Consider the following 25,329-nt stretch of genomic DNA (forward strand, 5'->3'; position numbering starts at 1 on the left):
GGTAGGTCCGCAGGAACTTTCGGACTACCAGGTTTAGGACGTGCGCCAGGCAGGGGATGTGGGTCAGGTCTCCCCTGCTGATTGCAGCAACCAGGTTTGCCCCATTGTCGGACACCACTTCTCCGACTCTGAGGCCTCTGGGGGTCAGCCAATTCCTCTCCTGCTCTCGGAGTTTGGCCAGGACGTGGTTCGCCGTCATTTTGGTCTTCCCCAGGCTGACTAGTTCCAGCAGCGCTTGGCAGTGGCGGGGCTTCAAGCTGCTGCTGAGGCGGGGGGGTTTGGGCTGGTGTGCCGGAGGATGGAAGCGGATCAGAGGAACCTGCTTCTGTTCCGCTGACCCTGCATGGTGGCACCACCCACTGCGTTATTGGTGCTGCTGCTGCTCTGACAGTGCTGGCCGATGCTGCTCCCCCCTCCTCACCCCCTTCCACCAAGCTGACCCAATGCGCGGTGAAGGACAGATAGCGGCCTGTCCCAAACCGGCTGCTCCACGAGTCCATGGTGACGTGGACCCGTTGACCCACCGCGTGCTCCAGCCCTCTCCCGACATTGGCCATCACAGAGCGGTGAAGTGCAGGGATGGCCGTGCGTGCAAAATAATGTCGGCTGGGGATTGGCCAATCGGGGGCTGCACACATCAGGAGCGCACGCATGTCGCTCCCCTCCTGCACAAGGGAATAAGGCAGGAGTTGGGAGCACATGGCCCGTGCCAGCAAGCCGTTCAGCTGCCGCACGCGACGGCTGCTGGGAGGCAGAACCCTGACCACCCCCTGGAAGGTGTCGCTGAGCAGGGTCTGGCGAGGCCTTTTGCTGGCACGGGAAGCAGTGGAGGGAGCAGAGGAGGCCATTGAGGACTGGCTGCCAGAACAGGCCTCAGTGTCGGCGGCAGGAGTTGCAGAGGGAGGAGGAGCAGTGCGTTGCTGACGCACTCCTGCTGCCGACGGCTTTTCAGTGGTGGCGGGTCTGCCACTGCCAGCTTCCTTCAACTTCACGAACTCCTCATGCTCGTGAAAGTGTTTCCCTGCAAGGTGGTTGACCAGAGAGGTGGTGCCAAATGCAGAGGGCTCCTTCCCTCTGCTGAGCTGCTTGCGGCACTGGTTGCAGGTGGCATACTTGCACTCCAAATATGGAAGGGTGAAAAAATTCCATATTGGGGAGGTGAAGTTGCCCCTTCGGCTGGAAGGTGATGCTGCCGCTGGTCTCCCTGTGGTGGTTTCAGGGGTTGGGGGGGGGGGGGGGGTTTCTTAGTGCAGCTGGTGGTGGCACTGGCAGAACTCGTCTCCTGATCAGCACGCTGTGTGGCCTGCATACCATGCCCACTTGTGATCCTGCCCATGCCTGCGATGCTGATCCTTCTAGCAAGGCCCACAGACGCATCCTCCTCCTCCTCAGAGCTGATGACATCCCCACTCCCAGGACCTGGCACCCAGTCTTTGTCCTTCTCCCTAAACACACAATTGGAGAACCTCACTCCCAAACAGTTCTCTGCTGCTTTATAAAGCCTGCAGGCTGCTTATAAGCCAATGAGAAATGCACACATAATACACCTAGCCTGCAGTGATAATCAAGCAAAAGCTGAGCAAGTCAGTCCTTCTCCCTGTCATCATCATCCTCCCCCTCCGCAAACATGTCCTGCTGGGATCCCCCAAACTCCCCTTCTGCATGCATGGGCGGATGGACAGTCACCACTGTCTGACTGTCCAAAGCATCATCCCCCAAAGTGCCCATCAGCATTCCTACCTCTGCCAATTCTTCTGCAACAGCACTCCATACCTTCTCTGTGCTTGGGGTCCATAGGAAGGTGCTGAGTGACAGGCTGCTGGTGTCGCCCGCTGGGGCTGGAGAACTGCACTCCTCCTCCTCTCCCCCAGGCAGTGCTGGGCGGCTGCTGCTGCTCTTGCTAACAGGAGTGGTGGCGGGGGTGGAGGACCTCGGTTCCAGAGCTAATGGTGGCCTGCTCATCCACCATCAGTTCCACCACAGCGTCTGCGTCCTTCTCCTCAATAGGACGGCTACGACCTGGCGGTGGGAGGAACATCTGGGCCACACGCTGCTGCTGCTGCTGCTGTGTCTCTGCAGCGTGACTCCCAGCTGTTGGGCGGCCAAGGCGTCCACGGCAAGTGGCTAATGGCGGAATAGCCACTGGTGCAGATGCAGAACTGCGCATGGTGGTGGCGCGGCTGCCACGCCCATGACCTCCTCTCTTGGCGATGCCCTTGCTGTCCTTGCTGCCCCTGCCCAAACTGCGGCTGCCAGTTCCAGACATTGTATATTTTTAATATTATACAAATGAAAAAAAAACTTATGTATGTAAAGGCGGGTGGGACAAGTGGGTTACTTTAATGGGGGTGGGACTGGCGGTGGTTGGTGTGTGAGGTGACGGACAAGTGTACTGTACTCTACAGCAGAGATCGGTGTAGCGCTAACGAGAGAGTGCGCACTGCGCACAATAAGACCCTAGCTGACGCTGACTGACGGTGTCAGACTACAGTACAATTCAGCAAATACACAATAGAAGTAGTGATATATATAAACAATAGGAGGACGGGTGTAGCACTAAATGGAGAGTGCAGACAGCGCAGATGTGCACTGCGCACGCACACTAAGACCCTAGCTGACGCTGACTGACGGTCCCTAAACACAGACTAGAGTACAGTGAGTACTAACTAAACAATAGAAGAATCTACAAAATAGTACAATAATCTATCTAACACAGAAGTAGTAGTACAGTAGAGTAGGACAATTGAGAGCACAGTTAAGGTAGAGACTAGACCACAGAGCAGGGCAGGCTGCCTTGCCTAGGCACAGGGCCTAGCTGCTGGCTGCAGGCCTGCAGCAGCACCAGTGACAGTCTCCCTCCCTAGTCCCTAATCACACAAACTAAACTGCCTAAAATACAATCTATCTACAATACAAAGCAATACAGTTGAAGATCAAGTGTTGGAGTGTAAAAACGCTAGGTTTAGAACAATAGCAATGCACTTGCACACAGACAAAAAGCACTGGAGCTGTTCTCTCAGTACAATCAGTCAGTAAGTCGCAAGCAGGACGAGTGAGGCAAGATGGCGTCCGCTATTTATAGAGGGGGGCTTGGCCAGGCTCCCTCTCTGTGATTGGCTGCAGTCAGAGGGCTGGGAGCCCTCTGATTCGCTTGTGAGGACTCGAGGTGACGTCTGGCGTGACGCTATCCGAGCTCGTGACGCTATCCGAGCTCGGATAGCTAGGATATCTCCGGATATCTGATTGCTATCCGGGTGCGCTCGGATAGCACAGCCCGGATAGCTAATACTATTGGAGCTCGGTATTCGAGCTCGAATAGTGAAAAAAGAGCTAGGATATCCGAGTAACTCGGATATCCTAGCTCAGATGAGCATCACTGCTTGTAGTAGCGCTGGTGGCTGCGGGAGATGAGGTGTTCTGTGTTAAATAGTCAACCACGTCCTGACAATTTTGGGAGGTGATGGCACGTGCCTTCTTCTGAGCACTGTACTTTGGGCCAGGGCCGCACAAAATCACATCAACACGACCATGCACACACCTGCCAAGTGGCCTTCCTCTGGGTCTGCCGCTACCTCTTCCACGACCTGGTTTGTCTGTTTTGTCCATATCAGAGGAGGGATGAAGTGAAAGGTATTCACTGATTTGACTAATACAATGTGCAGTCACACAGGTGCAGCAGTTAACATGTATGCACGGAGTGGTATATCACACTGTGTGCACTCACGTAGGTAGGTGGGTTCACCCAACAGCTAGGTAGGTATATGCAGTAATGGGTATTCCAATGTGCAGCTGCCTATCACACACACACACGTACAGTAGTCACTGAATGTGCTGGGCCTGGGCTGGCAGTGGCACTGCACACAGTATGAATTACAAAAGCTGTCGCCGCAACACAAGGGCAGTAATGGGTATTACACAATGTGCAGCTGACTGACACAGGTAGTCACTGACTGAATGTGCTGGGCCTGGCTGGCAGTGGCACTGCACACAGTATGAATTACAAAAGCTGCAATACAAGTGCAGTAATAATGGGTATTACACAATGTGCAGCTGATACAGTTAGTCACTGAATGTGGTGAGCCTGGCTGCCTGGCAGTGACACTTCACACAGTATGAATTACAAAAGCTGTTGCCGCAACACAAGTGCAGTAATAATGGGTATTACCAGGGTGACCATACTTTGATTTCCAAAAAAGAGGACGATCACAATGGCATGTGGGCGTGGTTATGGGTGGGGCCAAATATACAAGACTTTAGCAGTGTGCTGTCCAACTTCGCAGGCATGGAGGGCTATTTTTTTTTCCAGACCACATGGTGGAGGGCCGACCGACCACAAAATGCAATCAGATTCGCAAAAGATTTCCTCACAAAATGCAATGAGATTGGCAACAGATTTCTCAACAAATGGAATCAGATTGGCAGCATATTTCCCCACAAATGCAATGAGTTTGGCAGCAGATTTCCGGACAAATGCAATGAGATTGGCAGCAGATTTCCCCACAAATGCAATGAGATTGGCAGCAGATTTCCCCACAAATGCTATGAGATTGGCAGCAGATTTCCCCACAAATGCTATGAGATTGGCAGCATATTTCCCCACAAATGCAATGAGTACAAAAGTATAAAATCTGTATCAGTCTGTATCAGTCTTGCAACAATCACAAAATGGTTTTGCACATACCAGTCATGAGAGGAGGCAAAGTGATGGTGGGTGGGTGCTGGCTACAGGTGCCTGGCAGCTGTTTTGCACACTGCTGTGCTTCTACGGTGGTAACCTCAGGCATCCTGTAGCCAGCACCCACCACCATCACTTTGCCTCCTCTCATTACTGGTATGTGCACAACCATTGTTGAAAGACTGCACTTGTGCATTTTATACTTTCGTACCAATAAATCAGCATCCACAGCAGTGCCAGCTTTACATCTCTTCTATCTACTTTATGCATTCTTCTGGTTACTTGAGCACACTAGGAAAGCTGAAAAGCAGGAATCTATGTTACGCCATTAGTGTACAGCTCACCACGCTCGTGAGTATACTGCAGTGCCAACCTGTCACTACCTTCTTGAGCAAATATAACAGCTGGTACAGAAGCAGCATTGTGTGCACTGCTTGCCTGCTCCCCCCTCCCTGCGCGAAAATGTACAGTACTCTGACAAAAAAAATTACCTCTGACTCCTGCTCTATTTCTCCCTTTAGCCTCGATCATTCCTGGACTGGCAGCTAGTGTTTACTTCTGGCCGCTAAGCTAATGGATTAGGGTAACAGGCTGCTGGTTGGAGACAAGGAGAATAAAGTAAATGGCCGAGGCACACATTCCATCCATGACTGATCCTGACCATTCCAGCATTTTATCACTCACATTCTTTAACTTCAGAGAGCAGTGGTTGATCTGAGTGACGGAGTAAGGCTGAGCCACACATGTTACCTGGCTCAGCTGGCTGCTGCAGTGCTGTGTGACATGCTGGACAGAGAAAGGCTGGGGAAGAACACAGGATGACCCAGAGGCAGTGTCACGCAGCCCCTGGAGTCTCTCACCACATGGTGTTCAGGCTCAGCATTAGTTCCCTGCATAGCCGCTTCCTAGACTTCTTCTTCACTGCCTCGGATGATGTGCGTTCTGGGGGCAGGGCTGGCTCGGCTGTCTCTCTCTTCATTTGTTGGAGAGAGATGCCACTCCAAAAAGGCTGTAAATGATTGGATGGAAAGGGGGCAGCTGAAGGCATATGCTCTATTTTGCTTAACGTTGGGATGCCCATGTGAAGAGCTGTTTGGGAGCTGAACGAGTCGGCTCTTTGGGAGCCGAAGGGCGGAGCCAGAAGAGCTGATGCTTAAAGAGCCGGAATTCCCATCACTAGACTGAGACTAAGTAGACTGAGACTCAGTCTAGTGATGGGAATTCCGACTCTTTAGAAAGCATCGGCTCTTCTGGCTCCATCGCTCGGCTCCCTTTAAAGAGGTGGCTGGTGTTTGGCTCCCAAACGGCTCTTCACTACCCGGACATTTCAAAAAAGCGGCCAGATGCCCCGGACAGGTCAGAAAAAGAGGACCTGTCCGGGGAAAAGAGGACGCCTGGTCACCCTAGTATTACACAATGTGCAGCTGATACAGTTAGTCACTGAATGTGGTGGGCCTGGCTGCCTGGCAATGGCACTGCACACAGTATGAATTACAAAAGCTGTCGCCGCTACACAAGTCCAGTAATAATGGGTATTACACAATGTGCAGCTGATACAGTTAGTCACTGAATGTGGTGGGCCTGGCTGGCAGTGGCACTGCACACAGTATGAATTACAAAAGCTGTCGCTGCAACACAAGTGCAGTAATAATGGGTATTACACAATGTGCAGCTGATACAGTTAGTCACTGAATGTGGTGGGCCTGGCTGGCAGTGACACTGCACACAGTATGAATTACAAAAGCTGTCACTGCAACACAAGTGCAGTAATAATGGGTATTACACAATGTGCAGCTGATACAGTTAGTCACTGAATGTGGTGGGCCTGGCTGGCAGTGACACTGCACACAGTATGAATTACAAAAGCTGTCGCTGCAACACAAGTGCAGTAATAATGGGTATTACACAATGTGCAGCTGATACAGTTAGTCAATGAATGTGGTGGGCCTGGCTGGCAGTGACATTGCACACAGTATGAATTACAAAAGCTGTCGCCGCAACACAAGTGCAGTAATAATGGGTATTACACAATGTGCAGCTGATACAGTTAGTCACTGAATGTGGTGGGCCTGGCTGGCAGTGACACTGCACACAGTATGAATTACAAAAGCTGTCGCCGCAACACAAGTGCAGTAATAATGGGTATTACACAATGTGCAGCTGACTGACACAGGTAGTCAGTGTCAGTAGTCACTGACTCACTGTCTGATTGTGCTGGGCCTGGGCTGGCACAAACACAGTATGAATTATCAAGGCTGTCTATAATGCAACACAAGTGCCAGTGACACACAGGAAAAATAAAATAAAAATCACAAGAACAGGATTAGCTCTCAAAAGAGCTGTTGTGGGTGCTATTTTAGCAATAAGAATCAGCCAGGAGCAAACTAACAAGCCAAGAGCCTAACTAATCTTTCCCTAGGAGAAACAGTCTGCAGCACCTCGCCCTACTCTCACTATAGCAGGCACACGAGTGAGTGTAATAGCCGGCGGAGCCTGCCTTATATACAGGGGGGAGTGGCTCCAGGAGAGAGTGTAGCCTGATTGGCTACAATGTGCCTGCTGACTGTGATGTAGAGGGTCAATGTTGACCCTAATGGAGCATTATGGGGCACATCGAACTTCCAAGAAAGTTCGCCTTCGCTTGCGGAGGCGAACCACCCAAAGTTCGCCTGGAACCATTCGCAGGCGAACCGTTCAGCCCAAGATCCCTCTCTAGGCAAATAATTAGAGGGGTAGAGTGAGGACTTTGTTCATTTCCGTGTCGTTCTTATGCTAGTCAAAACTAGACAATCCAAGAAAAATAACATTTATTTTGCGCTTTTATCCTGGCAGACTCAAAGCGCCAGAACTATAGTCACTAGGGCATGCTCAGTAGGCAGTAGCAGTGTTAGGGAGTATTGCCAAAGGACACCTTGCTAAATAGCTGCTGACTTACTGCACAGAAAGTGCCAAGATTTGAACCCAGGTCTCATGTGTCGGAGTAGTGATGGCAGAACAGTGATGGTGAACAGTTTCCAGGGAACGTGCACTACTCGCATACTTTCGAGTAGCGCAAACGATGCAGGCAACTTGCACCTGCCCTACACTTTCCCATAGTAGGAAAGCAGTGGTAGGCAGCACCCAACCATCCAGATGCGACGTGCTTTGGTCGTTGTCCCTCTCCCTCCAGGAGCAGCAAATGGAATTCCCAAGAGAAGAGACCCAGCACCGTCTTCAAATGTATTCAAGCTCTTTATTTTAAGGCTTCAAAGATATAAACAGGGCAAGTTAATGCAATGTTTCGAAAGGAGCCTCCTCTCTTTATCAAGCCAACAAGCCCTCTGAGTTAATGCTGTCACAATCAGTCTTAAATAGTGGTGGCTCCACAAAAGAGCCAGTCAAAATGGCCTGGACGCCCTGTTGCCAACCAATCAGGCTAAGTTCCTGCCTATAAGCCCTCCCACTCAGTGGAGGACCTGATGGGGAATTGCATCTGAAAATATAGTCCAATCAATTTAAATGATTTGGAAAGTCGAACAATGGGGGCAATGCATGTCTAAAAGCAAAAAAAAAAATAAAAAATCTCATTTTCGACGTACACATAAATCCGCAATAGAAACACACATTTGTCTAACACTTACGCATTGCATAAAAACGTACGCGTCCAAAACCCTGAAGTGTGAATCGTCATCAACACAGACGTTCCAATCCAATCGCCTATACCGGTAACGCGTAAAAACGTTATTTAAAGATCAAAATGTACATAATACCGCCACTAGTTTCACTATAATAACAAAGATGCAGATCCACCTATAACCATTGAAAAAATTCTAAATAAATTACAAAATAAGTCTCGCTGTCTGGCGGCCACCCAGAACAGCGGCCAGACATCAATCAACATCAAAAATAATAATCATAATGACTTGCCTTCCCAAACTGGCACCCGCATCAAATGGAGACCAGTCTGGGCCGGCCAAGTGTACCAACTACCATCCCTTCCTGACTGGCGGCCACAAAAAATATGGCAGCCAGTCGGGAAAGGAATAGAGTAAACAAAAAATTAAACAATGTATTAACCATTTATGCTGTCTGGACGTGATCCTCACATCCAGGCGGCTACTGCACTGCTGATACGAGCTTCGGCACGTTCCTGTGGGCACGCCCGCATGCTCCCGTGCCGCCCACGGTTGCCCGGAGATCAATGAATGGGAACATGGTTCCTGTTCATTGATCTATGTTCCCGGTAGAAAAACTGATGGCCTCTCATTAGAGGCCCCGGTTTTTCTAAAAAAAAAAAAAAAAAAGTTTCCTGTCCTCTTCTCGCTTCCTGGAAGTGAGAAGGACAAAAAAAAAATCTCAAATTGGCCATCTTGTGGCCAAATAGGAAAACTACATCTACATATATTTTTCAATGCATAAAACACACATTATTACATTTAAAGCTATATGTTTATTTCCCACACCAAAAATTACCCAAATAAAATTTTTAATGGAAAAACAAAATTACAATAAAAAAAAACATAAGTAGTTACCTAAGGGTCTAAACTTTTTAAATATGCATGTGAAGAAGGTATATTACGAACATTTTTTAAATTATAAGCTTGTAAATAGTGATGGACGCAAAACTGAAAAAATGCACCTTTGTTTCCAAATAAAATATTGGTGCCATACATTGTGATAGGGACAAAATTTAAATGGTGTAATAACCGAGACAAATGGGCAAATAAATACATAGGTTTTAATTATGGTAGCATGTATTATTTTAAAGCTATAATGGCCAAAAACTGAAAAATAATGAATTTTTTCCATTTTTTTTCTTAATATTCCTGTGACAATGCATTTAGAAAAAAATATTTCTTAGCAAAATGTACCACCCAAAGAAAGCCTAATTGGTGGTGGAAAAAACAAGATATAGATCAATTAGTTGTTTTAAGTAGTGATAAAGTTATTAGTGAATGAATGGAAGGTGAAAATTGCTCTGTTGCATAAAGTGAAAAATCCCTGCGGGCTGAAATGGTTAATAAGCCTTCCCAGACTGGCGGCCGCACATGATGGCTAGACAGTCTGGGCTGGCCAAAAAAATATAACACCATCCCCTTCCGACTGGCGGTCACCAGCAAATGTTGGCCAGTCGAACCGGACAGAGTAAACAAAAAATAACAACAACAAACAGAACCAGTCTGAAAAAGTAGGCCTCAGGCATCCAGACCAAATAAATTACAACAAAACATCTATCTTTAAATACATAGACCTATCTCGCACTCACAGTTAAGACCACCAGGACCTAGTGCATCTAGCTTCCTAATAGAAAATAGTTCACGTCTTAGCAATAATTTAACCCTGTGACCCCCTCTTCATGGGGGAGGGACAGAGTCAATGACTTGGAACCTCAACTGGCTGACACTATGGCAAGAGGCCACAAAATGGCTAGTAACAGCTAGTTCACTCATGCCTGAGTGGATAGCTGATTTGTGTGCTGAGATGTAATCTTTAAGCATCTGTATTGTCATTCCCTCTTAAATCAGTCCACATGGGCAGCGAAGAAGATAAACTACGTGTGTAGATTCACATGTGTAATACCCATTAATAGAAATGGTTTTCCTGGGTATGTGAAGGTATCCCCTTTCACAATTGAATTAAACATGTGACAGGACAGACAGGACAGACAGGGAAAAGTTCCCTTTCTATAAGTAGTTAATAAGTAATGCGTGATCCAATATCTGCCCTCACCACGGTATCAGCAATCGTAGGGCCCCGTCTGTACGACATGAGAGGATACTCCTGGAATTCTTTAATATAAGGAAAGCCTTGTTTAAGTAGAGACCAATGTTTTCTAACTACTGTCTCAATTTGTTTCGAACGTTTAGAAAAAGTCATGGCCAAAGGCATTCGATCAATCTGATTGGAGCATGACTTTCTAGTGGTAGTAGACGAATAAACAGATGGGTTACATAAATATAATGGATAATCTCTCTGCACAAATCTGTGAGCCATTTCCTTAAAGTGGATCCGAGGTGAAGTTTTGATCTTTTCATAAAATGTGCCCCTTACATAAACTTCATAGGGCAATCTTCTTCCAAAATGCTTAATTTTTTTAAAAAGTACTTTATTTTTTATTAATCTAATGAAGCCCCCACCCCCTCAGCTCTCCAGCGCCTCGGCGCTCCGAATCAAATGCTTATGGGAGCTCGGACTGGGGAGGAGGAGGCTTTTGCTGGAGGAGGAGTAGGCGTTGTCAGTCAGGGAGCAGCTGAACTCACGCGATGCTTGCGTGAGCAGCACCATAAGGACGCATTTCTGTTCTCCTCAGCAGCTCCAGCCTTTCCCCTAGTGACAGTTATCACTCTTCTGCAGTCTCCCGGCGTCACACAGTAATTGGCCAGTGTGGCATGTGTGTGTGACTAGAGTCGAGCTGGGAGCACAACAGCACGGCGTGTGTGTTCAGCAAGTCTGAACAGCGTGACAAATAAGGGAGGAGGAGGGCTGCGGCAGCTACTTTCACTATCTCACCCCCCCTTGTAGCTGCCGCTGGTTTAAAAACAGCAATGAATCAAGGGGAGAGTGTTAAACTTGTTGGGACTGGCTGTAACAGAGCTCAGAGTGAGTGAAAGCAGAGCTCCCAGAGCAGCTTTCTCGATCCTCCCCTCCCCCGCAATGGTGCTTTCTCTGTGAAGGAAACAAATGGAGAAGTCACGCTGCAGGGAGCTGGAGGATCTGATGTCGGGTATTCTCTGCTGTAGTCCCTGACTACCTCTTGAACTTTTATTTCTCCCCCAATCCTGGCTTCTAAAACCCTGCACTGGCTAACCCTTTCTTCCCAGTTAGCAGGCTGCAGATCTCTGAGCATGCACGAGATTTCAGAGGGAAGGGGGTGGCAAGAGGAGTGGTGATACAGGTGAGGGGTGGAGATACAGAGCAGTTTACCTGTGTAATGATGACAATCACAATATGGCTGTAATGATGACAATCAGAATATGGCTGCTGTCATTGTATCACAGTAATAAATAATTATATTCTATTGAAGCTGTTTGCTGATAGATTTTCTGTATAAACGATATAAACTTTAAATAAGATATATAGACAAGTTACTTGCTGTAGTTATTTTTTCATCTCGGATCCGCTTTAAGACGTATATCCTTCAATGAAAGATCATACACTATTCTATCTACCCAATCAAATTGTTTTTTAGGTATTCGCTATGTGGGGAGGATGAAAACTCCAATAGTGGAGTAATGCATTTCTGTCAGTAGCCTTCCTAAATACATCGGTGGTTAATTTTCCTCTAATCTTAGTAACCACCGTATCCAAATAGGACACGATGAAAAATCACAAGTTTACGTAAGAGTAGTACTAGGAAAGCAACCATGCAATTCTTCAATAAAGTGTTCCAGGGTCAAACATGGCCCCACCCTCAAAAATACATCATCAATGTATCTCCACCACCCCCTAGAGTGGCTGAGAAACAATTGATTTGTGTAAACAAAATACTCCTCATACAGGCCTATATATAGATTGGCATAAGAAGGGGCCACGTTTGACCCCACGGCAGTTCCCCTACACTGTTCATAGAACGTATCTTCAAATAGAAAGTAGTTCACCTCCAACAGATCGATCAAAAACGGTCTCTGGTTATTAAAAACATAAGAACAAGTCTGCAAATAATGTGAGACTGCCTCCACACGCTCATCACACGGATGGAGGTGTAGAGTGACTCAACATCAATTGTAAATAACAAATCCTCATCACAAAGACTATCAAATTTCACCTGTGTGTCCCTGAGGTATGATAGAAAAGCTATCACCATGGGTCTTAAAATGCAATCCAGATACAGTATTTCACTATTGGGGAAAAAATAGAATTGACCCCCGCAACGATTGGTTGACCAGGTGGATCTACCAATCGTTTATGTACTATATATGGGAGTATATACATCACAGGAGTAACAGGGCTATCCTGGACCAGAAAATAGCTAGATCCCTATCAATGATGTTGTTATCCAAACAGCAGATGATCCATCAATCGTTTAAGTTCCCAAATTTGGGTCTCTATTTAATCTTTTGTAAACATCCCTATTTTCCTGAAGGCGTAAAATCTCTGCACAATATTTTACAGTGTCCATAACGACAACCAAGCCTCCCTTGGCAGCAGGCTTGATTGTTAAGGCCGTATCGGCCTTAAGTCTTTTAAGAGCCTTCCGATCTTCCTTGTTTTTCGAAGGCCGGCAAAAAGTACTCTTATTCCTCAATGTCATATCTTTAAGGTTTAAAGGTCCCATAGCTGGTAAAGGGGCCTGAATTGGCATAGAAAAACTGCTGAAAAAACATTTCAATTACAATACCCTTGCAAATGACCAGAGATCGTAGTCCAGCTGGAGAGAGTCCACATCTTTAGTAATACTGAAGGATAAACCTCGATTGAGAACCATAATTTGGATATTGTCCAAGGGATACGAAAAAATGTTAATGTCTAATGATTCTCTGCATTTTCTAAACGTCAATTGGGAGCCCGAGGATTTGACGCGTTTCCTTGTGTCTTTTGGCTTGTTGATACTTTCTTCCGCCCCTCCTTATACGTCTGGCAGGATACTGGCCGAACTGGCCGAGGGCAAAAAATCAGACTCAGATCGAACTTCATCTGTAGTAGTAGTTGGAGGATTTGTAGGTAGAGGTTGTATAGACTGTGATCCTTTCAGTGGAGCCCCCTTGGGGCGAGGTCTAGGTTTGCCTGATGCACGAGGTGGATTGATAGATGGTTGTTATTGCCACCTGTAGACATACCCACTCTCATAATCAAGTGAGACCCGCTGGAATTTTTGGCATTTAACATTTTCCAGTTCCCTGCAGTACTTGTCTAAAGTCCTGGATAAAGAACTCTCATAGATAGAGTCCTCCTCCAATGTTAAAAGAGTCCCCAAGGTATTTTTCAATGAAGAAATTTCATTATCAAGTTTTGGCAGTTCAACTTGAATTCGCTCGATGCAATGGTTAATAACATGGAATTAAAGACGGCCTTATTCCAAATCGTCTCGCATCTTGTACAAAAGTCCCCATCTCGAGGAAACATATGAGAGCGAATACCTCTAGGGATTTTTCGTTTTTTATAATATTCTCCCAGAGTAGCAGCATGCAACTCAAAAGAGATTTCATGTTTTGAAATCCTCTCGATATTCCGCTTGATATATTTTACATCAGGAGTAGGGAGAAAGCCAGTCTCCGAGTCTATGGCAGCAATGATCCTGGAGATCTCAACATCTGAGTACATGAAAGTATTCACAGAGATAGATGTAGTTTCAATAGTTTCCATGGTGGTGCAATTGCCACGAGGCAGCAGCAATTGTAGGCAAGCAGTGGTAGGCAGCACCCAACCATACATGTGACTTGCTTTGGTCATTGTCCCTCTGCCTCCAGGAATAGTAAATGGAATTCCCATGAGAAGAGACCCAGCACCGTCTTTAAATGTATTTAAGCTCTTCATTTTAAGGCATCAAAGATATAAACAGGGCAAGTTAATGCAGTTTTGAGAAGAGCCTCCTCTCTTTATCAAGCCAACAAGCCCTCTGAGTTAATGCTGCCACAATCAGCCTTAAATAGTGGTGGCTCCAAGAAGGAGCCAATCAAAATGGCCTGGACACCCTGTTGTCAACCAAACCTAGACTTCGCCCCAAGTGGGCTCCACCAAAAGGATCACGGCCTATACAACCTCGACCTACCAATCCTCCAAATAACACTACAAATGAAGATTGATCTGAGTCTGATTTTTTGCCCTTGGACAGTTCGGCCAGTATTGGCTCAACAAAGTATTAATTTCATATATCTGTTAGGGTGCCCAAATTTTAGCACCTGTCTAATTTTGTTATGATACATATTATATAGTATTTTCTGTTTATAAACAAAATTTTATTTCACAGCAGAAATACTGTTTCTATATCACAAAACATATATTAAAAGGAATCAGCTGCTTTGAAAGCTCAGCCATTGATATACAAAAAACTTAAGAGGGGTTCTAAAACATTTTCATATGATTCTCTGTATACTGTATAGGTAATCAACAAGCAATGCTCACTAGCAGGGATGCTCATTCTGATTCTGCGAAATGGAAATTTCTGCATTTCCGATTGGAATGGTACGCAGAAATTAGTGTGCGGCATGCGGAATTCGTCTGAAATTGCAGAAATGTCAGCTATACCGATAATTGGTAATTTTAAGCCAATCAGAAGAGTTGGGATGAATCAGTCAATCAGAGCGGAAATTTCTGCAGAAATCCGCCATACAAATAGTCGGTAATTTTAAGCCAATTAGAAGACTAGAAATGAATAAGCCAATCAAAGAATGAAGATTTTAAGTGCGGTAAGAGGGAGGCGGAATTATTCACGGAAAAGGGAAATCCTTGGAAATTGGAATACCTTTGGAATACTGCAAAATACGGTCAGAATACAGCAGTAGTGGAAATCTGCATTGGCGGAATGCGGAATTTCCATGGAATCGGAAATCAGCAATTCCGACCATCCCTACTCACTAGGGGGGTCCCTTTTACCCCCTTTGAACATATACTGTATGTGACTTTAGAGGATAGCAGAGGGCATAATTTCTCAAATGTATGCATTGCTACACTCTGAGGCCTTGTTCGTATTATATATCACCAGCGCAATCGCAAGTGCTGGGCGCTTTTGTGAGCGCTTTTTAAAGTGCTTTTCTTAGCGCTTTCAGAGCGATTTGCACTTTGTTAATCGCTTTTGTAAGGCAATTTTTTTTTCTCTATCTGATGACACTCAGAAAGTGAACTCTTTGACCTGGAGCAGAATAAATACAATGTATTTATTCTTAAAAGCAGGGGCGCTCATCAGGACTTTCGAATTCGAATGTACCTGAATAATCGGGTAGACTTTCATGGTTGCCGAAGTCGAAGCCGAAGCCCTGCTGTTACCGAATTTGAAGGTTCCCGAATAGTCGCTCTCGAATTCGGCCGGATGACGCAGTGATCACGAGTTCGTCTTCGGTATCCAGGGGATGACGTCATTGGGCCAATCAGAAGGCCTTCAGCCGAGGCCCTAGCAACCAATCAGAGGAGGGGAGCCTGGCCCTCCCCTCCTCTATATAAGGCGGCGGCCATCTTGAGGAGCCCCGTCCATGCTAGTGACTCTGCGGTACTGAGAGCATCTCCAGTGCTGCTGCCCGTCATTGCAAGTGCTTTTTCATTGCTAAACTTAGCATTTTGATTCCTAAACACCTCCTGAACACATTTATTGTACTCATTTGTAGATAGCTAGTAATTTGATTGTTTTTAGGTCTGTGTGCAGGCTAGGCCTGCTAGCCTAGGTAGCCTAACCCTACTACTAGCTTAGGTAGCTTAGGGATTATAGTTAGTTGTGTCCTAGTACTCGTTTAGTTAATTTGTACTGCTGTAGTCTGTTAGTTTATTGCAGGGATGGTCGTGGTCACCCAACTTCGCTACGCTGGAACTACGCGTAGTTTTCCACAACTACGCGTAGTACAACTACGCCTACGGCACAGTAACTACGCTACGACAGCACCTACGCAAGTACGCCTTGAACTACGCAATAATGTATAATAAACGTAGTCGTATGCATAAGACCATGTCCCCGTGCGGAATACTTTCCACATTAACTTAATTAGAACTGCGCACGCGTTTACCCGTTTCTATGCGTAATGTCTAGTTGCCATGCGGAAATAAGTCCGCGTGCACCAGGTACGTGAATGTTGTAAGTGCGCATGCGTAGTTTTCGTCCGTACACGTAAAACCACGCATACGGCACAAACACGGTTCTGATTGGCTGATGCGTACAAAAACAACAGGAAGTTGTCCAAACCCGGCAAAAGTACGCATTGGACAGCACTGACGAGTCTACAACCTGCAACAATGCCTCCAAAGATGCCTCAGGGGATGAAAAGAATGCTCATTGAGGTAAGCAATCTTCTATTTTAACAAAATGCATATTTTTGGGGGTACCTTTTCTGACTGCATTTTTTTAATCTTTATATGTCCCATCTAAAAGGATATCATAGGTGTTGTAGAGAATTGTTTTTAGTTTATTTATTTAACTTTGCTTGTACCAGTACTGTTGTTAATAGTAGAGAGTGAGACACATTCACACTGTTTCCACACAAAATGCAATCAGATTGTCGGCCGATTTCCACACAAATAGCAATCAGATTGTTGGCCGAATTCCACCCAAAATGAAATTAGATTGTCGGCCAATTTCCACTCAAAATGCAATCAGATTGTCGGCCGATTTCCACACAAAATGCAATCAGGTAGTTGGTTGATTTCCACCGTGAAAATTCCTGAGCTCCCGGTGGGCCTGTCCAAGCCTGCGCGCAACCTCTCGGCCGTCCTGCCTCTTTCCCTGTCCTGCATCCTGTCCCAACGGCTTTGTCGGTGCAGGACATGCGCAGTAGCACAAAATCTCTGACACAGGGACAGGATGCAGGGGGACACTTGTATTTTATACATAGAGATAGTACTGTTAACCAGGGCCAGGGCCAAGCTCCGCCACCAACAAAGGCTGAAGTGCCCAAGTGCGCCCCCGATGGGCGTGACCATGAAAAGATGTGGGCGAAGCTAATTGTAATGTAACAGTGTGAGGCAAAGACAGTGGGCCTTAGTTTTCTCCCAAAACACAGGCAAGAGACCCTAAAGGTAATAACACAATGTGCCCCCCCATCAACAAACAAGTGACAGGGACAGCAGGCAGAACCCTTTAGTCAGGAAGACATGTAATGCGGCAGCTTTTCACCGAAAAATACATATAATGCGTCAACATACGTTTCCCCAGACAATTCACATAAATGGTGCAGCTTTGCCCCAGATAATTCTAGTGGGGTGGTAATATTTCAGTCAGATCCTTGTGGTCCCGTTCACCCTTCACATTTCCATTCAATTATATATTTGAGGCCTGCTGTCACAGGATCTTCTCTGTCAGTCAAATCACACATGAAATGAAATGATGTAGTTATTATGGCTAGCAATGTCAGCAGTTATAGGTGGCACTAGTCATCGTTGATACCTAGTATCTGCCCGAAGTCATAGTTGGTTGGTACTAGTGTTGGGCGAACATCTAGATGTTCGGGTTCGGGCCGAACAGGCCGAACATGGCCGCGATGTTCGGGTGTTCGACCCGAACTCCGAACATAATGGAAGTCAATGGGGACCCGAACTTTTGTGGTTTGTAAAGCCTCCTTACATGCTACATACCCCAAATTTACAGGGTATGTGCACCTTGGGAGTGGGTACAAGAGGAAAAAAAAATTAGCAAAAAGAGCTTATAGTTTTTGAGAAAATCGATTTTAAAGTTTCAAAGGGAAAACTGTCTTTTAAATGCGGGAAATGTCTGTTTTCTTTGCACAGGTAACATGTTTTTTGTCGGCATGCAGTCATAAATGTAATACATATAAGAGGTTCCAGGAAAAGGGACCGGTAACGCTAACCCAGCAGCAGCACACGTGATGGAACAGGAGGAGGGTGGCGCAGGAGGAGAAGAAGGCCACGCTTTGTGAGACACAACAACCCCGGCCTTGCATGAGGGCAAGAAGCGTGCGGATAGCAGGCTTTGTACCGCCATGCAGTCATAAATGTAATAAAGATAAGTGGTTCAATAAACAGGGACCACGCGGCAACGCTAACCCAGCAGCAGCAGACGTGATGGAACAGGAGCAGGCGCAGGAGGAGAAGGCCACGCTTTGTGAGACACAACAACCCAGGCCTTGCATGAGGGCAAGAAGCGTGCAGATAGCATGCTTTGTACCGCCATGCAGTCATAAATGTAATAAAGATAAGTGGTTCAATAAACAGGGACCACGCGGCAACGCTAACCCAGCAGCAGCAGACGTGATGGAACAGGAGCAGGCGCAGGAGGAGAAGGCCACGCTTTGTGAGACACAACAACCCAGGCCTTGCATGTGGACAAAAAGCGTGCGGATATAGCAGCAATGCTTTTTGCCGCCATGCAGTCATAAATGTAATACAGATGAGAGGTTCAATAAACAGGGCCCGGAAACGCAACACCATCCCAGATGTTCATTGGTCATGTTACTTGGTTGGGGTCCTGGAGTGTTGCGTAGTCATTTCCAATCCAGGATTGATTCATTTTAATTTGAGTCAGACGGTCTGCATTTTCTGTAGAGAGGCGGATACGCCGATCTGTGACGATGCCTCCGGCAGCACTGAAACAGCGTTCCGACATAACGCTGGCTGCCGGGCAAGCCAGCACCTCTATTGCGTACATTGCCAGTTTGTGCCAGGTGTCTAGCTTCGATACCCAATAGTTGAAGGGTGCAGATGGATGGTTCGACACAGCTACGCCATCTGACATGTAGTCCTTGACCATCTTCTCCAGGCGATCGGTGTTGGAGGTGGATCTGCACGCTTGCTGTTCAGTGGGCTGCGGCTGCATGGGTGTCAGAAAATTTTCCCACTCCAAGGACACTGCCGATACCATTCCCTTTTGGGTACTAGCTGCGGCTTGCGTTGTTTGCTGCCCTCCTGGTCATCCTGGGTTTGCGGAAGTCAGTCTGTCTGCGTACAACTGGCTAGAGGAGGGGGAGGATGTCAATCTCCTCTCTAAAGTCTCCACAAGGGCCTGCTGGTATTCTTCCATTTTGACCTGTCTGACTCTTTCTTCAAGCAGTTTTGGAACATTGTGTTTGTACCGTGGATCCAGAAGGGTATAAACCCAGTAATTGGTGTTGTCCAGAATGCGCACAATGCGTGGGTCACGTTCAATGCAGTCTAGCATGAATTGAGCCATGTGTGCCAGAGTCCTACCAGAATCCTCATCATCCTCTTGTGAGCGTTGTGATAGTTGTTGTGATGCATCATAGTCGTCACCTTCCTCCTGGTCTGCTTCTGCTGACCATTCGCGTTGAATTGTGGAAGTCCAACGTGCACCGCTCTGGCCCTCATCAGTGGTGGCATGAAATTCCTGCTCCAACTCCAGCTGTTCCTCCTCCTCTTCTTCGTCATAGCTGCTGGGGCCAGCGTTCCCTGAGGCGGATGGCCTGATGTTGGTACCATCACGCTGATCGTTTTCTCCTTCAGATTCCCCCAGTTGCATCATGACAGCTGTTTCCTTGATTTTTAACATCGACCTCTTCAGTAAACACAGCAGTGGTATGGTAATGCTGACTGAAGAGTTGTCACTGCTCACAAGCAACGTGGATTGCTCAAAATTTTGGAGGACTTGGCAGAGGTCCAACATGTTGGCCCAATCGGATCCACAGAAGCTTGGCAGCTGGCCGGATGCGCCTCGGTACTGCGCCGTCATGTACTGGACCACTGCACTCTTCTGCTCGCAAAAGCTGGCTAGCATGTGCAGCGTAGAATTCCAGCGCGTAGGGACATCACACAGCAAGCGATGGTGGGGGAGATTGAAGCGCTCCTGCATCTTGGCGAGTGCCCCCGAAGCAGTACTGGAATTTCTACAATGTTTGGACACTCGACGCACCTTCAACAGCAGATCGGGCACGCCTGGGTATGTCCTCAGGAACCGCTGAACTACTAGGTTCATCACGTGCGCCAGGCAAGGGATGTGTGTCAGCTTAGCCAACCTTAAAGCGCGAATGAGATTACTCCCATTATCACACACAACCATGCCCGGTTTCAGGTCCAGCGGTGCCAGCCACAAATCCGTCTGTTCCTTTATTCCCCTCCAAATTTCCTCCCCTGTGTGCTGCTTATCCCCAAGGCAGATTAGCTTCAGCAACGCTTGCTGACGCATGCCAACAGCTGTGCTGCACTGCTTCCACGATCCTACTGCTGCTGGGTTAGCGTTTCCGGATGAGGTACAGCTTTGAGATGCGTTGGAGGAGAAGGAGTCAGAGAGGTAGGTGCTGCTGTTATCCAGTGGGAGGGACGGCGGTGCAGCTGTTTGTGGCGTGGGCAACACCCGTGCCGTAGCAGGTGAGGAATCGCTGCCAGGCTCCACAAGGTTTACCCAGTGCGCGGTAAGGGAGATGTATCGACCCTGGCCGAACGCACTCGTCCAGGTGTCAGTGGTGAGGTGAACCTTGCAGGCAACGGCATTCTTCAAGCTTCGGGTTATTTTGCTGACCACGTGCTCATGCAACTCAGGCACTGCAGAGCGTGCAAAGTGGTAGCGGCTGGGAACCACGTAACGTGGGATGGCCACTGACATCATGCCCTTGAAGCTGTTTGTCTCCACCAATCGATATGGCAGCATTTCGCAGGCCAGAAGCTTGGCTATGCTGGCTGTTACTGCCACGGCCCGGGGGTCATTTGCTGGCAATTTCCTCTTGCGCTCAAACATCTCCGACACAGACAACTGAACCGTAGCGCTGCACACGGAAGGGCTGTTGGTTGTTGTGTTTGATGAACACTGGGAGACCTCAAGAGCACTACTCCGGAAAGTGACAGTGTCAGCGTCGTCTGATGTTTGTGAATGTTGTGAACCACGCAATGGCTGGGCTACTGCTGCTGCTGAGGCGGGTCTGGTGGTGAGTCTGGTGAACCCAAGGGAGGCAGTGTTGTTTCTGGTACCCTGTCCTGACGCGTTTGCCCAAAGAGTGGGATGTTTGGATAGCATGTGACGGCTCATGCTGGTGGTGGAGAGGTTGTTAATATTTTTCCCCCTGCTCAGGCGGGTCTTGCACACCTTGCAAATCGCCATGGTAACATCCTCAGTGCAGTCTTCAAAGAAAGCCCAGACTTTGGAGCACCTGCCTCCTTGCTGGCGATTTCTGTTTGCTCCTCTTTTGCCTCTCACTTGAACTTCCACGCTTGTGGTGCCTGAAATTGCGCGCCGCCTACCTTGTGGCACAAGGCGAACTCGTGCAGCAGTGTGTTCTTCAACAGACTCATCTGTGCTGCTGCTACGACGGCGATGTTCTCGTTCACAAACAAAATCTGGGTCTCTGTCCACATTGTCCATACCCTCCTCTTCCATCTCCTCAAACTCGTCATATGTCATTGTGGGCCACCGCCGTGGAGTAGAGCTCCCCACAACAACCTCTGCGCAGCACACTCCAACGTCGTCTTCCAGATCTTGTCGGCCGACCTCCTGCAATTGCAACCCCTCCTGCCCAAATTGCTCTGGGATTTGGGTTTCCGAGTCCTCTTCGGACTCGCCTTGTATTTCAGTGCGCGGTGCATTTCCCACAGTTAACGGTTGTGAATCCAGGCACAACATTTCTGGCTGTTCCTCCATTGACCTTTGAAAGGTGGAAGTTTGTTGGGCTGGGAATAGCTCCTGCGAATACCCCATTGTGTCCTGAGGTAATTCATCGGACTGGTTATCTGGCAGTTGTGTGCGTGGTGTCGCTGCCGGTTGTGTCAGCTTTGTGCCCACTGGCTCCTTGTAACTGGCTGAGGACTCGGACCTCGTGCGTGATGTGCTGGTGCTGCTTAACCCACTGCTGGACGCTTGAGAGGTCATCCAAGTAATTATCTGGTCCTGTTCTTTTGGATTTGTGAGGGTTGTTGTCCTGGACAACATGGGCGGTATTGAGTGGGTTTTCTTGGGTGCTCCCCTGTGGCCTGTACGTGAACCGTCAGGGGAAACACCTCTTCCCTTGCCCCTCCCTCTTTCACCGGATTTCTTCCTCATTTCACTTATCCTTACAGTACACGCTGACTGGCAGCAGTACAGTGGCAGTACAGAAATGCTATACAGTACCACTATTCCCAGCAGCGACACAGAGCACAATGCTATACAGTGACGGGTGAGCGGTGTACCACTATTCCCAGCAGCGACACAGAGCACAATGCTATACAGTGACGAGTGAGTGGTGTACCACTATTCCCAGCAGCGACACAGAGCACAATGCTATACAGTGACGGGTGAGCGGTGTACCACTATTCCCAGCAGCGACACAGAGCACAATGCTATACAGTGGCGAACGAGCGGTGTACCACTATTCCCAGCAGACACAGAACAGTACACAGAATGCTATATAGTGTGGCTGAACGAGCGGTGTACCACTATTCCCAGCAGACACAGAACAGTACACAGAATGCTATATAGTGTGGCTGAACGAGCGGTGTACTACTGTTCCCAGCAGACACAGAACAGTACACAGAATGCTATATAGTGTGGCTGAACGAGCGGTGTACTACTGTTCCCAGCAGACACAGAACAGTACACAGAATGCTATATAGTGTGGCTGAACGAGCGGGGTACCACTATTCCCAGCAGACACAGAACAGTACACAGAATGCTATATAGTGTGGCTGAACGAGCGGTGTACTACTGTTCCCAGCAGACACAGAACAGTACACAGAATGCTATATAGTGTGGCTGAACGAGCGGTGTACTACTGTTCCCAGCAGACACAGAACAGTACACAGAATGCTATATAGTGTGGCTGAACGAGCGGTGTACTACTGTTCCCAGCAGACACAGAACAGTACACAGAATGCTATATAGTGTGGCTGAACGAGCGGTGTACCACTGTTCCCAGCAGACACAGAACAGTACACAGAATGCTATATAGTGTGGCTGAACGAGCGGTGTACCACTATTCCCAGCAGACACAGAACAGTACACAGAATGCTATATAGTGTGGCTGAACGAGCGGTGTACTACTGTTCCCAGCAGACACAGAACAGTACACAGAATGCTATATAGTGTGGCTGAACGAGCGGTGTACTACTGTTCCCAGCAGACACAGAACAGTACACAGAATGCTATATAGTGTGGCTGAACGAGCGGTGTACCACTATTCCCAGCAGACACAGAACAGTACACAGAATGCTATATAGTGTGGCTGAACGAGCGGTGTACTACTGTTCCCAGCAGACACAGAACAGTACACAGAATGCTATATAGTGTGGCTGAACGAGCGGTGTACTACTGTTCCCAGCAGACACAGAACAGTACACAGAATGCTATATAGTGTGGCTGAACGAGCGGTGTACTACTGTTCCCAGCAGACACAGAACAGTACACAGAATGCTATATAGTGTGGCTGAACGAGCGGTGTACTACTGTTCCCAGCAGACACAGAACAGTACACAGAATGCTATATAGTGTGGCTGAACGAGCGGTGTACTACTGTTCCCAGCAGACACAGAACAGTACACAGAATGCTATATAGTGTGGCTGAACGAGCGGTGTACTACTGTTCCCAGCAGACACAGAACAGTACACAGAATGCTATATAGTGTGGCTGAACGAGCGGTGTACCACTGTTCCCAGCAGACACAGAACAGTACACAGAATGCTATATAGTGTGGCTGAACGAGCGGTGTACTACTGTTCCCAGCAGACACAGAACAGTACACAGAATGCTATATAGTGTGGCTGAACGAGCGGTGTACTACTGTTCCCAGCAGACACAGAACAGTACACAGAATGCTATATAGTGTGGCTGAACGAGCGGTGTACTACTGTTCCCAGCAGACACAGAACAGTACACAGAATGCTATATAGTGTGGCTGAACGAGCGGTGTACCACTGTTCCCAGCAGACACAGAACAGTACACAGAATGCTATATAGTGTGGCTGAACGAGCGGTGTACTACTGTTCCCAGCAGTGACACACAATGACTGGGGGGGACCCTGGCTAGCGTGGCTGGAGCGCGAACTACCCTGCCTGCCTACCCAAAGCTAAACCCACAGACAAATGGCGGAGATATGACGTGGTTCGGGTATTTATTTACCCGAACCACGTGACAGTTCGGCCAATCAGAGCGCGTTCGGGTCCGAACCACGTGACCCGTTCGGCCAATCACAGCGCTAGCCGAACGTTCGGGGAACGTTCGGCCATGCGCTCTTAGTTCGGCCATATGGCCGAACGGTTTGGCCGAGCACCGTCAGGTGTTCGGCCGAACTCGAACATCACCCGAACAGGGTGATGTTCTGCAGAACCCGAACAGTGGCGAACACTGTTCGCCCAACACTAGTTGGTACCCACAATTTTTGAACACTGTCGTTATGAATAATATTCTAATCTTTTACATTATGCTGTAAGTAAGAAGATTCTTAATTAATGTATAATACAGTGGTCATTAATAGTACTGTAATATTTATTTTTCAGGAATTCACCAGAGGCTGCTATGACCTCTCTGCTCCAGCAGCAAAGAAAGTGGTGGTCAGGAAGGTGCAGGGGATCCTGCGCACTGAGTACTGGCGGGTCCTGACCCATTTGGTTTCTAGACTACTCCTCACGGTTTAGGGCCCCTAAAATGCCAGGGCAGTATAGGAACCCCACAAGTGACCCCATTTTAGAAAGAAGACACCCCAAGGTATTCCGTTAGGTGTATGGTGAGTTCATAGAAGATTTTATTATTTGTCACAAGTTGGTGGAAAATGAAACTTTGTGAAAAAAAAACAATAAAAATCAATTTCTGCTAAATTTTGACAAAAAATAAAATCTTCTATGAACTCATCATACTCCTAAAGGAATACCTTGGGGAGTCTTCTTTCTAAAATGGGGTCACTTGTGGGGTTCCTATACAGCCCTGGCATTTTAGGGGCCCAAAACCGTGAGGAGTAGTCTAGAAACCAAATGCCTTAAAATGACTGTTCAAGGGTATAAGCATCTGCACATTTTGATGACAGGTGGTCTATGAGGAGCTGAATTTTGTGGAACCAGTCATAAGCAGGGTGGCCTCTTAGATGATAGGTTGTATTGGCACTGAAGTGCAGGAAGCGCAGCAGGATGTTCTCAAATAGTGACCTGGACATGGCAGCAGAGAACATG

The 25,329-nt window shown here is 47.5% G+C and overlaps 1 protein-coding gene across 2 annotated transcripts in view; it reads right to left on the bottom strand.

Annotated features, from left to right (window-relative positions):
- LOC137536222 (membrane-spanning 4-domains subfamily A member 4A-like) overlaps nucleotides 1-25,329 on the bottom strand; it is a 211,496-nt gene that overhangs the window by 127,304 nt on the left and 58,863 nt on the right. Inside the window, exon 1 of one of the 2 annotated variants that reach the window (XM_068258335.1) lies at nucleotides 5,167-5,243. The exons of the other annotated variant lie outside the window; for it this stretch is intronic. The gene's annotated coding sequence lies outside the window, so the exon portion shown is untranslated. Of the gene's footprint in view, nucleotides 1-5,166; nucleotides 5,244-25,329 lie in introns of those variants that run through there. 2 annotated transcript variants of the gene reach the window in all.

The sequence above is a fragment of the Hyperolius riggenbachi genome, chromosome 10, assembly GCF_040937935.1.
Source record: "Hyperolius riggenbachi isolate aHypRig1 chromosome 10, aHypRig1.pri, whole genome shotgun sequence".
NCBI lineage: Eukaryota > Metazoa > Chordata > Amphibia > Anura > Hyperoliidae > Hyperolius > Hyperolius riggenbachi.